Consider the following 13,540-nt stretch of genomic DNA (forward strand, 5'->3'; position numbering starts at 1 on the left):
TTCTGTGCTTCCATCGACGTATTTGAGAAGGTAATTGGCCTCAAGGGCTGTAAGAACGGTGATTTTCCATGTAGGGTAATTTATGTCTGATAATTTTTCGGGAATCAGGGCATGAAGATGCCTGAGAAGGAGTTTAACGCCAGAAGGAAGTGAATAGAGAGGATCCACCTCGGTTGTCATGGCTGCCGCCGCCCAAGAGAAGAGAGGGAACGATCGGTGCTCTAAAGAGAGAAAAAACCTAGAGAAAAGAAGATCTAGGTTTTCTGGCTCTTGATACCATGAAGGAATATTAATTGTATTGAAGTGTTTTCCTAATAAGGGAATACATGGGAGATATATATAGGAGATATAGGAAGGAGTACTAATCCTAATAGGACTAGGATTAAGGAGTACTAATGCTAATAGGACTAGGATTAGTGCACAGTAAATACTAATATTATTTAATACTATTATTTAATACTATCTGTTATTAACATCCACGGACAAGAGGCTATAGGACGATTGCAGTTTCACTTTCTTCTCTATTCTAATTTCGTGCCTTAGAGTGGTGTCACATAAGGTGTCTTTTCTCAACCTCTTCTCTTTGTGTTTATAGGACATGAATACGAAGATATCAACCGCTAGAAGGGAGGAGAGAGGAGTACCTAATGAGAGGATACCTCCCTATTTTGTTCATGTTCCTATTGTTTGCCTAGAGGAAGAGAATGATGAGGTTCCCCTTAAAGAACCTTAAGTGCCTCCGGAACCTCACGAGCCTCAAGTTCCCCAAGTGCCTCCTATGCCTCAAGCTCCTTTTGTTGAAGGGGATATGACTAATGTAGAGTTGAGGCCTGCGCTAATGAATTTCACCCAACTCATGACGGCTCAAGATCATGTCGTCAATAATCACTTTGTTGCCCAAGTTAATCAAGGAGTTGGACCCCAACCTTATTCTAGTACTCCCGCTTCTAGAATTCAGGATTTCATGAGGATGAACCCTCCCACTTTTCATGGCACTAAGGTGGATGAAGATCCACAAGCTTTCATATATGAATTTTTCAAAGTGGTAGATGCTATTGGTGTGACCCCTAGGGAGAAAGTGGAGTTAGCTCTTTACCAACTCAAGGATGTGGCTCAAGTGTGGTTTGAGCAATAGAGGGGTGAAAGACCCTTAGAAAGAGGTCCAGTTGATTGGGAGGAATTCAAAGAGGCTTTCCTAGATAGGTTCTTTCCCTTAGATTGTAGGTATAATAAGATGGTTGAATTCATGAACCTTCGTCAAGGGGGAATGAGTGTGCAAGAGTACTCTCTCAAATTCACCCAACTCTTCAAGTATGCCCCAACCATGGTAGCCAACCCTAGGGCTAGTATGAATAAATTTGTGATGGGAGTGTTTAGATTGGTGGAAAAGGAGTGTCGTACGACAATGCTTCTTAATGACATGGGTATCTCTAGGCTCATGGTGTATACACAAAAAATTGAGGAGTCCAAAATTAGGGAGATAAGGCAAGAAGGTAAGAGGCCTAGGTCGGATGATTCTAGTCACCAAAAACCTATGTAGAGGTTATATCACCAAGATTATTCCATGGGAAACAAGGATAGGTCTCCAAACCAACATTCCCAAGGTTGTGGCCACACTTTTGAAAGGACTAGGTGTACTACTTGTGGGAAGCAACATTTGGGTAAGTGTCTTGCCAAAACGGATGGTTGTTTTAGTTGTGGTAGCAAAGGCCACAAGCTGAGGGACTGCCCTAGCATCAAAGCAAGAGGGAATGAGGTCAATCAAGCTTCCCTAGATCCTAATTCTCTAAAGAAGAACCCTTCCTATGGGATGGGAGCTAGGAAGGATAACTAATTCGGAGTTGATAGTCCCGGTAAGTCTTAACTCATTAAGATTGTTGTTTTTATGTTATAAAATGATTTTTATAGTTTTATACTTCATATGATCGTGTCATCTTGATGAATTGCACAAAAAACAAATTTTTGAAAAATAATTTGCATGTTTGATAGTGTTACAGTGATGTTCACAGTAAGTTTTGTGAAATTTGAAAAATATTATTTTGTCTTTTATTGAAGTTTAAATGTGTGAAAGAGTGTTGTACATGATAATGTTAAATGTTGGAAAAGGTAGACCCTCCATAAAAGGAGGATAAGGATGAGTTTTGAAATTGTGAAGTTGATGCAAAAGTCACTTATGTTGCTAGTGTGTGAAAATGTGGAATGGTGCTCCTTGATAGTTGATGCTTTGATTTTGAGTGTGTTGATCATGATTTTTATGTGTTATTTGTTTCTAATGAAGTCCTTGATGGTCTTGAAGTTTTAGTGTTATTTGAGGACGAATGTTATTCCAAGTGGGGGAGAATGTAACACCCTAAAATTAACTAAGGTGAAATAGAGCCTCGTGAGTGTTTCTTGACTTAATTTTGTGTTAAAATGCGTTACATTAGTGTTATTAGGCAGTGTGTGAAGTTTGGTTATGTTTGGAGGTCAAACGACCAAGAATGTCCATGATGTTCGGAAGATATGCCTCAGATATTGTTCTTGTGTCTTGAGGTGTTTGAGTGAGTTTTAAGTGTTCGTTCTGCTTAAAATTGGTGTGGGATGTTCCTAATACATAGAAGAATATGTTTAGGGGTTTAACGTACAGTTACCACCCCACCTAGGACCCACGAGGTCCCTAGAAGAGGACCCCCCCCCCTCTTGGCAAGAAGCTGCCAAAACAGTGACCAAACAACGACCCAAGGGACGGTCCGTTGGTCAACCAACGGTCCTTCGACCATAGGGCATATATTTGACCTGCAAGGCAGGACAGACTGCCCTTGAAGTAGGCTAAGTACCAACCAACGATACTCCACCAACGGGCAGTTGGTTGGTCCGTCGATGGAGATTGTCCAAAAGGTGTAAATTTTCTGCCATGTCTTGGGGTGTTTGGTAAATTCACCCCAAGTCTTTTATTAACCTAAGAAGTTATTTTTAGAATTTATTAGGTATATTAATGTATTTCAAACCCTAAGACCTAATTTTAGACCTCATTTCCCAAAACCCCCCTCAAAAGTCTCTTTGGAAGCTAGAAGTCAAGAAGATCTAGGAGGGATATTGGTGGCCAAATTCTTAACCAAAATCATTGGGTTTTCTCTTATCTAAGTTATGGTATCCATCCTTGAACCCTCTTCCATTCAAGGAGTAATTTCCAAAAGATTTCAAAAAAGGTTTTTGAAACTCTACTTTCTTCTATCTTTGATTTTAAGCATGGGTCTTCTTGTAAAAGTATTTCAACGATTCAAATGTATTTTTTCTAGTATTAATTGATGATTTTAACATCAAAGCCCTAATGAACTCATGTTTATGCATATTTCCAACTTTTAGCTTAGGAAATGGGTAAAATGAACATGTTTGTGTAGGGTATGAACTTTGGTTTTGTTGTGTTGTCATTATGATTTAGATACTTACCTAGGGACCTTATTATGATGAAATATTGAGAAATTTGTTGTAGGTGGTGATGGTTTGGTTAAATGGTGAGTTGCTCTTAGTGTATAATTTCTATTATAAATTGCTCTTGAGTGGTACGGTCCACCTTAGTGGCGGTGTTTACTTGATGAATTTGATTATTCTTTGTATGTATTGTAAGTGTGGCTTTGAAGGCCTAACATGTGAAATTAAGGGATAATGACTATGGTTCTTATATTGTGTACTATGAAGCTTGAATTACATGTTGTGCTTAGATTATGCCTAAATGAAGTATATGATTATGTAGAGCATATAAAGTGTGTGATTTGATGAATTGAAGGTCTAAAGCATGTATACAAGTTAAATGTAAATGAAATGATGCTTATGTACAAGGTGTGCTCACATGTACACACACACACACTTAAGTTAATGAATGAAGCTAAGTTAAGTAAATAGAGGAGTTTTGAGGTGGACACTCTTTATAAGTTGAGATGAAGTGTTTAGTAGCAACCTCACTACATCCTAAGAGCTTTCTAAGATAGGTCGGAGGATGAATGCCCTTCATGAGTTGTGATGTGGTGTTCACTAGTTATCCTTAACCTATATTATATAAAATGTTTAGAATTCGTGGGGGTTATGTCTAGCACCGAGCGGATATGAAGAAGAGGTGGTTACACTTCGTGAATTGAGATGTTGTAGTTTAATGTACCTCTTGAGATGAGTACTGTCACAACCCGAAACCATACCGTAGAAGTTAGGGAATAAACTTGGATTGTGACCGCCGTCGTCAAACTCTCGGAGTTCTTATACAAGCCTCTTTCACATCATTCATTGCATATACATACTGAAAAGTAGTGCGGAATTTAAACTTTTCACAAAACATAATATAGTCTTCAAAATCTCTTTCATATAAAAGTAATAGGAAATACTAAGTCTCAATCTCATCATCTTAAGACACAAGAATACTTGGGACACGGCCCATACCTCAATATATGAATAAAGAAATACTTAGTCCATTACAATACTTTGAATGAAAACATAAAAGACATATATGTCCTCGAGTCAAGTGAGGACATACTTCAACTTCTCTTGAACAGTCTTCTAAGTCCAAGTCTTCACTTCTCAAAGCTCCTCACCTACCAAGAACTATATACACAGATAAAAGCATGGAGTTAGTACAACCACATGTACTAAGTACGGCTTATGCATAAAAATCATGAAAATGGACTTTATTGGAAATATGCATCTTTTCATTTAAAATCATATTATAATCATAATAACATCATAGATCAATTTAGAAACATATAAGATACTTCTAGCATGTAATTTCCTCATTTAACATCACCATAAGATTCACGTAAGTCACACAAAGAGAGACCGCCCATACACCCTCTCTAGATGTGCCTAAATGACCCTAAAGATTACCTATAATGAGTCACATACATATATACAAAGCAATCATACACGTCAAGGTAAAATTCTTCTACCAAAGGTGAACTCTAAGTCTCACTTGAGAGAGTTGTGAAGCGACTACCCATACAATCCCTTACACACAAACTTAAGAGATCCTGTAGACTCCCTAAGATAGAATCATGTTCACATAAATCACCAACACATAGATGATATGACATTCTCTTTCCAAAGGTAATCAAAAGACCTACTTAAGTAAATCAAGAAGATAACGTCCATAGTGACCTCTTCAAGATTACTTCAATAAACCTTAAGACTACCTAAGGCTTAGATCATGTCCACAAAATAAACCAACTTCCCTAACTAGAGTCATCCTCAAGACTTCCAAAGATAAGACATGAAGAGATCATCCCTTATACCCTCTTCACACTTTAGCTAAGGAATCCTTAAGTCACTTTAGATTAGGTACTCATTTATTTACATATTCCTTAACATAAGTCATAAGTTAATTAGTTCATTGAGACCCATACATCACATAAAGGACATTCAAATAATGGTCTTGGAAAAGACCTAGGAACTCCACATAACACCTTCAAAGTATATTGTGTAATGTCTAGATAGCGTCCCATACCACCACCTAAGCTCCATAAACTCCTTAAATGCTAATAGGTATTCCATATGATGAGAATAGGCAATAACCAACATAGACCATGATAGCTAGACATGGAATCCGGAGTTCTATCCTACTCCGATGAGGTTGTTCTACTTACCAATGGTAGAACTTGGACACATCCCATATAGGCACATGGTTAAGAAATATGAAGGGCATACTTTGTATTCTAGTCTCATACTTAACTAGAACTACTGTCCCTTACCATACTCACTCGGTTCTATCCTTCTCTCTCATAGAGTAATTCATACATTAGGTTCACATAAAAGGGTTCCATAACAAGTTCATAACCCAATCACATTTACCCTACCAAGGAAGGTCCACTAGAGCTACCTCACAATGGCGACGAGAAGCTCATGATGAATTTCCTAAGGATTAATATGATATTGTTCCAGCCAACTAACCTTGAGTCCATCATTCCTTTACTTTGAAGGATACTATTACGGCTTACACTTCAATCAATCTTACCTTTACCCTTAAGACAAGGTTTTCACATAATAAACTCTCATAACATCATTTAAAGTCATATGTCATTCATACATTCACGACTAAGAGTTCTAACACCCTAAATCAAGACATCACATAATCATAATCATATATACATCAAGCAATAGATACAAGTCAATCAAGACAAGACATCACATATTTCACTTTTAACATATAAGACAAGTCATTCTAGAAACACCTCTAAAACAGCCTAACATCTTCAAGTCATTATATATATCATCATAATATCGTCAATATACTCCACATAGACTCATAAAGTCAATTAGGAATAACCAAGACTTAACCTAACACTATACTCATAATGTCAAGTCAAAGTCTAACATGATCACTTAAGGCAACATAACTAGAAGAATACATATATGACTATATAACTTTACATGTAGATAAATAATGTAATGCTTCACATATCCAAACTACACAAATAGGCACATAAATTCAAGTAGTTTCCAACAAGGCCATGCTCATAATATTGCATAAAGTAACGCCGACAAGGCCACGTCAATTGCAAGTAAAAAACATAACACCGCCTCCATAAGTGGACCATACCAATCACAATAGAATCGAAGTATAAATAATATCAAATTAAGGAAACCGGGCAGAATACCTTTACTCCCTTATCCACACTTCAATTCAATGCTAAATCAACCAATTCAACACTACAAGGCCCTTACCCATGGCCATGAACAATAATTCAAAGCAATAACCATAAAACTCAATGAAATCTCTATCAATTAAATCTAGGTTTAACAATCTAGGATAAATTAGATAACAATTGAATATAATTCTTATATCATTAGAAAGCCATAAGAAACTACATAACAATTAATTAATATTAGCTTAATATCAAGTAACTCAATAAGTAGTCAAAACTAGGGTTCATCAAGTTACATGGGTTCATAGGTAATTTGGATTGAAATCATCAATACAATATCAATGAGATCATAATTGAATGTTTAGAAATCATTTGTGCAAGAACCCATGGTAGTATCATTAAATTGGACAATTCACTTTAGAAAACATTGAAAACCATCTTGAGAGTTGGGATCCTCAATGAAACGAGTTTCAAGGATCAAAAGTTATACCTCAAGGATGATAATTCTTCAATTTGATGAAGAATTTTGACACAAAAACCCTTCACCAAGATGCCTCTTCAAGCTGGACTTCAATGGAGGTTTTGGGATATTTTCTAAGAGTTTTAGGTTTATGATTTTGAAGAATGAGGTCTTCCATGTGATTACCCTTTACATACTTAATTAAAATACCCAAAAGACACTTAATAAACCGTCCATGACATAATTTATAAGTGGGGTTAATTTACCAATTCACCCTTAATTGGCAACAGACCTGCGTAGGAGAACAAGTCGTGCGACGCCTGCCCTTGACGGGGCGTCACAGCCACGACAGGGTGTAACAGCCCTCTGTCATTGGCTACAGTGGCTGTCCAAGCTTCCTTTACCTACCATGGTTAAGTCCCCATCGAAGACACCCTTCGACGGGGCGTCAACAGGCCTACTAGTCGTCGACTGCTCCATCGTTTGGGGTCTGCCTGGACTACCATGCCAACAGTTTTGGGTCCTTCCTCCGGGATCCTTTGGTCATTTTTGGGGATAATTTCCCAAACGTTTCAAACCCAAATACAATCGTCTATAAGTTCAACACCTCTCACATGTATTTTATTCAAAACAAACATGTAAAACTTAACGAAACTCGCCTAGACGTACAAGGTCGACTCAAGGCATATCTTTCGAACGCCTTGGACGTTTATGGTTGTTTGACCTCCAAACTTCACAAAACTTTAACCACTGACTATACATGCTATATTAACTCTAATAAGAACCTTAAAAACCCATGAAACACACATAAACACATAGAACAACATTTTAGACATTTAGGTGACTTAGTCGTTGAACGTCTTAGTCGTCCCTTGACGTTTGACTTCTAACACCTCTAATACTTTAAATACTGCCTCTATACCATATATTATACATATTTACAACCTTATACCATCAATACCAATATGTTAGACTCTAGTTAACCTAGGTCATCTTCGCGGTCTTACAATCTCCCCCACTTGGACAACATTCGTCCTCGAATGACACTTGCCCCTCTCCGAACACTTCCAAGATTAGAGACTCAACTAGCAGTTAATAACCATTCCATACAACACATAATCACTAGAAAATATCAATTTCACATAGTCAATAGATTCACAACTCAACAAGAAACTGGAAAACAATTCTATAACTCATTATGGTACAAAACTCCCATTCGTCATTCCAAATAGTAACAACTCATTTTATACTCAATATAGTACTCATATACATTAGTTCTAACCACATTACAATATTTTTAGGCAAGAGAATTAATTAGTCATTTTCTCCAAAAGTAGGATGCATGCAGTTTTTTTAAGGAAATAGTGACTTTTTAAGCAATTTTTTTCAAAAATCCACATTTTAAGCAATCATGATATAAACATGCTAATATGTAAAGTAACACAATATAAACACATATTACAACATAATCATGGCTTCATAAAACACACAATGCAAGAAGTTAATGAAATTCAATTTAAATCAAACTCCTAAACACCATGCACAAGCAACAATTTCAAGGACTTCTATCCTATCTACCAACCATACTCCCCCACTTAGAAGGAACTCATATCTTAACAAAAGAGAGAGAACTTACCAACATCATCATCACTCTCCTTCTCATCCGGCTTCTCCACTCTAGAAAGGAGTGCATAGAAACGCCTCTTTGTTGAAGCATCATCTTTTGGAACGCTAGGAGCAACTTGCTTACCCTCTTCCTCTAGAAGCAATCATAGGACAATCTCTCATTTTGTGCCCTTCTTTACCACAACCAAAGAAACTCCCAGTACCCAATAGACACTCACCATAATGTTTCTTGCCACAATTTGCACAAGTAGGCTTGCCACCCTTGGAACCACCTCCTTTCTCAAACTTGAACTTAGCACTCCTAGATTCTCCTTGGGGTTGAACCTTCTTCTTAAACCTAGTTTGCTCTTGATCACTAGCACCACTCCTTTTCAAACTTCTAGCCATCCTCCTAATCTTATACTCTTCAATTGATTGTGCATACACCATGAGTCTAGCTAGGGTCATATCGTCATGCAACATAGCGGTACGGAATTCTTCCACCACTAAGTCAGCTACCCCCGTTACAAAATGACTCATTTCATCTCTTGGATTAGAAACAAGAGAAGGGGCATACCTAGACAAGGTTGAGAATTTCAAATAACACTCATATTGCCTTGCTTGAGATTGATAAACTCCTTCACCCTAATTTCTCTCCTCTCTCGGGGAAAGTACATACCAAGAAAAGCTCCTTAAATTCTTCCCATTCAATAGGACCCCATCCTTCCGGCCTATTATCCTTCCATTGAGTGTACCAAATTTGAGCAACATCCCTCAATTGATACGAAGCCAACTCCGCCTTCTCCCTGGATATAACCCCCATAGCACTCAAAAGTTTGTACACTCCATCAAGAAACTCTTGGGGATCCTCATTTAACTTAGAGACAAGAAATATAGGAGGATTCATCCTCACAAAATCTCTCAACCTATATGTCATAGTTCTCTTCACAATCCTAGGCATCATATTCAAATTAGCTTGCATAGTCATGGATCGGGCTGTAGCAATCAAAGCCACTCTAATCTCCCTATTAGACATCTCCGTAACCTCAATACCTCCTTCCACATTAGGAATGGGATCACCTTAGGAAGGCACTTGGGCATCTTGAGCACCTTGAACTCCTTGCCCATCTTGAGGAACTTGCTCAACTTGAGGGGGAACCTCTTCATTCACCCTCTCCTCTTCCATCCTTCTAGAGGCCATCCTTCTAGTATTCATCTCCAAGAAAACACAGGAAACTCATAAGAAGGATAATCATAACATTGACTCTACCTCACGATATAGGAGTAGAAAAGAAGGGAAACTCTATCGTCCTATAGCCTCCTCGCCCATATATGTGTCATGACTCACACTGATGGTCAAGACTCTACTAGACGTGACTTGATGAGAATTCTTGATTCCTAATACTACTTTCACCACCCTAAGATCTGATACCAAGCTTTGTCACAACCCAAAACCATACCCTAGAAGTTAAGGAACAATCTTGGATTGTGACCGGCGTCGTCAAACTCTCGGAGTTCTTAGACAAGTCTCTTTCATATAATTCATTGCATATACATAGTGAAAAGTAGTGCGAAATTAAAACTTTTAACAAATATATAATAAGTCTTCAAAATCTCTTTCATATAAAAGTAATAGGAAATACTAAGTCTCAATATCATCATCTTAAGACACAAGAATACTTGGGACACGGCCCATACCTCAAAATACAAATATAGAAATACTTAGTCTATTACAATACTTTGAATGAAAACATATAAGACATATATTCCCTCGAGTCAAGTGAGAACATACTTCAACTTCTCTTGAACGATCTTCTAAGTCCAGGTCTTCACTTCTCAAAGCTCCTCACCTACCAAAAACTATATAGATAAATAAAAGCATGAAGTTAGTACAACCACATGTACTAAATATGGCTTATGCATAAAAATCATGAAAACAGACTTTATTGGAAATATGCATCTTTTCATTTAAAAATCATATTATAATCATAATAACATCATAGATCAATTTTGAAACACATAAAATACTTCTAGCATGTAATTTCCTCACTTAAAGTCACCCTAAGATTCACTTAAGTTAGACAAAGAGAGACCGCTCATACACCCTTTCTAGATCTGGCTAAACGACCCTTAAGATTACCTATAATGAGTCACAAAACATACTTACAAAGCAATCATAAACATCAAGGTAAGATTCTTCTACCAAAGGTGAACTCTAAGTCTCGCTTAAGTGAGTTGTGAAGCGACCACCCATACAATCCCTTACACACTTAAGAGATCCTATAGAATCCCTAAGATAGAATCATGCTCACATAAATGACCAACACATAGATGATATGACATTCTCTTTCCAAAGGTTATCAAAAATCAAGAAGAAAACGTCCATAGTCACATCTTCAAGATTAACTAAATAATCCTTAAGACTACCTAAGTCTTAGATCATGTCCACAAAATCAACCAACTTCCCTAAATAGAGTCATCCTCAAGACTTCCAAAGATAAGACATGAAGAGATCATCCCTTATGCCCTCTTCACACTTTTTCTAAGAAATCCTTAAGTCACTTTAGATTAGTTACTCATTTATTTACATACTCCTTAACATAAGTCATTAGTTCATTAGTTCATTAAGACTCATACATCACATAAAGGACATTCAAATAATGGTCTTGGACAAGACCTATGAACTCCACATAACACCTTCAAAGTATATTGTGTAATGTCTAGATAGCATCCCATACCACCACCTAAACTCCATAAACTCCTTAAATGCGAATAGGTATTCCATATGATGAGAATAGGCAATAACCGACATAGACCATGATAGCTAGACATGGAATCTAAAGTTCTATACTACTCCGATGAGGTTGTTGTACTTGCCAATGGTAGAACTTAGACACATCCCATGTAGGCACATAATAAAGGAATATGAAGGGCATACTTTGTATTCTAGTCACATACTTAACTAGAACTACTTTCCATTACAATACTCACTCGGTGCTAGTCTTCGTTCTCATAGAGTAATTCATACATTAGGTTCACATAAAAGGGTTCCATCACAAGTTCATAACCCAATCACATTTACCCTACCAAGGAAGGTCCACTAGGGCTACCTTACAATGGCGACAAGAATCTCATAATGAATTTTCTAAGGATTAATATGATTTTTTTCCAGCCAACTAACCTTAAATCCATCATTCCTTTACTTAGAAGGATACCATTACGACTTACACTTCAATCAATCATAACCTAACCCTTAAGTCAAGGTTTTCACATAGTAGACTCTCATAACATCATTTAAAGTCACATGTAATCCACATAGATTCGTAAAGTCAATTAGGAATAACCAAGACTTAACCTAACACTATACTCATAATTTCAAGTCAAAGTCTAACATGATCACTTAAGGCAACATAACTAGAAAAATAAATATTTGACTATATAACTTCACATGTAGATAGATAATGTCATCTCACATAACCAAACTACACAAATAGCCACATAGCTTCAAGTAGTTGCCAATAAGGCCATGCTCATAATATTGCATAAAGTAACGCCGACAAGACCACGTCAATTGAAAGTAAAACACATAACACCGCCACCATAAGTGGACCATACCAATCACAATAGAATCGAAGTATAAATAATATCAAATTAAGAAAACCGGGCAGAATACCTTTAATGCCTTATCCACACTTCAATTCAATGCTAAATCAACCAATTCAACACTACAAGGCCCTTACCCATGGCCATGAACAATAATTCAAAGCAATAACCATAAAACTCAATGAAATCTCTATCAATTAAATCTAGGTTTAACAATCTAGGATCAATTAGATGACAATTGAATATAATTCTTATATCATTAGAAAGCCCATAAGAAACTACATAACAATTCATCAATATTAGCTTAATATCAAGTAACTCAATAAGTAGTCAAAACTAGGGTTCATCAATTTACATAGGTTCATAGGTAATTTAGATCGAAATCGTCAATACAATATCAATTACATCATAATTCAATGTTTAGAAATCATTTATGTAAGAACCCATGGTAGAATCATTAAATTGGACAATTCACTTTAGAATACTTTGAAAAAACATCTTGAGAGTTGGGATCCTTGATGAAACGAGTTACAAGGATCAAAATTCATACCTCAAGGATGATAATTATTCACTTTGATGAAGAATTTAGACACAAAAACCCCTCACCAAGCTGCCTCTTCAAGCTGCACTTCAATGGAGGTTTTGGGATATTTTCTAAGAGTTTTGGTTTATGATTTTAAAGAATGAGGTCTTCCATGTGATTAAACTTTACATACTTAATTAAAATACCCAAAATATATTTAATAAACCTTCCATGACTTAAATTAGAAGTGGGGTGAATTGTGGCAGCAGACCTGCGCAGGAGAACAAGTCGTGCGACGCCTGCCCTTGACGGGGTGTAACAGCCCTCCGTCGTTGGCTACAATGGTTGTCCAAGCTTCCTTTACCTCCCATGATTAAGTCCCATCGATGACACACTTTTATGGGGTTTCAACAGGCCTACGAGCCGTCGACTGCTCCGTCGTATGGGGTCTGCCTGAAACTGTCATGCCAATAGTTTTGGGTCCTTCCTCAACGACCCTTTGGTGGTCCTTGGGGATAATTTCCCGGACATTTGCAACCTAAATACGATAGTATATAATTTTAACACCTCTTACATTAATTTCATCCAAAACGAACACGTAAAACTCAATGAAACTCGCCTAGACAGACAAGGTCGACTCAAGGCATATCATTCGAACGTCTTGGACGTTCTTGGTCGTTTGACCTCCAAAATTCATGAAACTTTAACCACTGCCTATACATGACATATTAACTCTATTAATAA

This window comes from Solanum pennellii, chromosome 4, assembly GCF_001406875.1.
Source record: "Solanum pennellii chromosome 4, SPENNV200".
Lineage (NCBI taxonomy): Eukaryota > Viridiplantae > Streptophyta > Magnoliopsida > Solanales > Solanaceae > Solanum > Solanum pennellii.